Genomic DNA, 2,511 nt, shown 5'->3' with positions numbered 1-2,511 from the left:
TGAATTGGTTCCTCGGATGGATGGCTCCTCTTGATGTAATGCCACTACGCATATCAAAGCATCCAACACAAATGCCCCCACATTTAATTTCCTTTGCAGTGACTTATCATGCTCTATGAAACAAACATTTGTGTAGTAAGCAAAATTGCATAACGTGTGCCCCTACTTCTGTCATCCTCAAAACTTTTCATCTTTGATTCCACTTGCTTGCCAATCTTCATTGTCTCGGCTTGACGATCCCAAATTTGTTTTTGTAGGAACGCACTCCATCCGTCTTAGGTAACCAACCACACAACATTCGGAGCGGACCTGCTTTGATACCAATTGTAATGTACCGTTCGTTCGACCTTTGAGTTCTCGACAATCCCCTAGATAGCCTTATCCACACATGAATCGGTAAGCTAAAATATGTACTATAAGCACAATATAAGTGAGATTGGAAGCTTGCAATTTTACCTATATATGGGATATCATTAGTGCACTTCTAATAATTTAACATTAAACTCGTAATAAGTAATCTTGTCATGTCATATGGGTAGATGAGTTCTCTAGGTTTGTGATCGTGAGCTGGGGGTTTAGAGTTAATTTGATGCGAATACAAAATATGGAGGAATTAAGTTGCAAATGTGAAGAGTTGTATTGATTAAGACATTTCCAAAATATAAACAATCCCGCCATACATCAAAATATGACTTATCTCCAGGTTGATATGGTAACATTTGGAAAAGAGAGAGAAAATTGCTTAGTGTTCCCACGTGAAGCCAAGATACGTCAGCACATTTTAAATCCCTGTCAACAAAGGTTGTCATTGATATGTTTGACTAGCTTTATTCAAATAAAGTGATAGCAACATGTGGAAAAATACTGGCCTTCAAATTTGAGATTTCTGGTCCTTCTTTTATGGTTATTACTTATTAGGATTATTGTAGATCCCAAAATCAGAATTATTTGTTTTAAATCTTAATCCGTCCCTATTTGACCTCAACTATAATGTATTTGGGGGAAAAATGTATTTTAAAATAGTGATTTTTTTTAAAAAACTTTATATGTAATATTATTTTATTAAAGAATGTGTAAATAAAAAAGAAAATAAAAATGTATTAAAATTTTAATAAAACCCAGTGCTCAATCTATAATTGTATTTACATTCTTACACTATATATTGAAGTCTTTTGTTAATTTCATTTATTATAATTTCAATAGTTTGATTACATTACATTACATCGTATTTTCGTTCTTGCATTACCATATTTTTGATAGATATTCTTCAAGAAATAAAAGTTATTTTGTTTCTTAAATTAAAACTATATATTTTATAACCAATAAATTTTTAAAATGCGAAAAGCTTAATTCCTTTTCTGTCTGTAGAAATAAATTTGTTGCAAAAGTTTAGTTTTTTTCTAGTGTAATACGGCCCTGTTTGATTTAGATAAAAATATTTTTAGCAGATTTTGATAAAAGTTGGAGGAATTGTAATTGAAAAATTGTGAGTCTTATGAAATGTATGGTTGAAATAATTTTTTAACTTTGACTTTGATTTTAATCAAAATTTTTAGTGCAATCAAACAGGGGCTAATGAATTTTGCATAATGGAACTTTGTTGGGGGATAGATTATTAACCGTGTCTTATACAAAATAGTTTGACCAAACAAACTAGACCGATAGATTGTTTGGTTCATAGGTTTTCTGTCAAAAAATTGGTCCTAACCAATTTGATTATCCATCTCATCTTGTCTTCGACAAGTTAGAGTTAGGGGTTTCGTGCTCGACTAAGGTTTGTTGAGTGAAATACTTGTACAAGTTCATTCACTAGATGAATCTCCGACTGTGTTTGAAAGGGTCATGTTGTATCTTATTGATAAGAATGTAAAATGTCATATTTTTTCCTCATTGCCTATACTTTTATAATTATTTGGTACCTAAATGTCCTCATTATTCTTATATTTTGATTAATGATGCAAATTGATGAATGTGATGAAAATTAGGAGAAACAAGCTAAAAAGGACCAAAATGAGAGAAAACTAAAGTTCGGGGACCAGAGTACGAATAGTTGAAATATGATCTAGAATCATAAACAAGGATTTGAAAGAGTTAAGTAACAATTTGTTGAAGACATGAAGTGTTGGAAAAAGAAGAAATGAAAAAAGAGGTCAAAAAACAAGAAAACGGAATTTGAGGGCTAAAACACAAAATGTTGAAAGTTGCATAGTGTTAAATCCTATGCGGTCACATGCCTATCTTCAAAGAATTGAAGGGATGATTTGAGTTGTACTATGCGATGACATGAAAATATACTATGCGATCGCAGAGTATAATTCCGGTGGAAAATTTTTGATTTCCTTATTTGATTAAAACTCTTACTGAAACAAATCAGGAATGTGTTTTAAAATCCTAAGATCGTCCAAAAGGAAGAGGACATGCCTCCCATCCTCTTCTCCTCTCTTTTAGACTTTCAACTTTCATATGTGGCTAAAACTTTTGTACTTGGTCGAAGGAAATTGAAGCCTTGGA

This window comes from Olea europaea, chromosome 18 (assembly GCF_002742605.1).
Source record: "Olea europaea var. sylvestris chromosome 18, O_europaea_v1, whole genome shotgun sequence".
Taxonomy (NCBI): Eukaryota; Viridiplantae; Streptophyta; class Magnoliopsida; order Lamiales; family Oleaceae; genus Olea; species Olea europaea.
The sequence above is the reverse complement of the archived record's forward strand: the minus strand, read 5'-3'. Positions refer to the sequence as shown.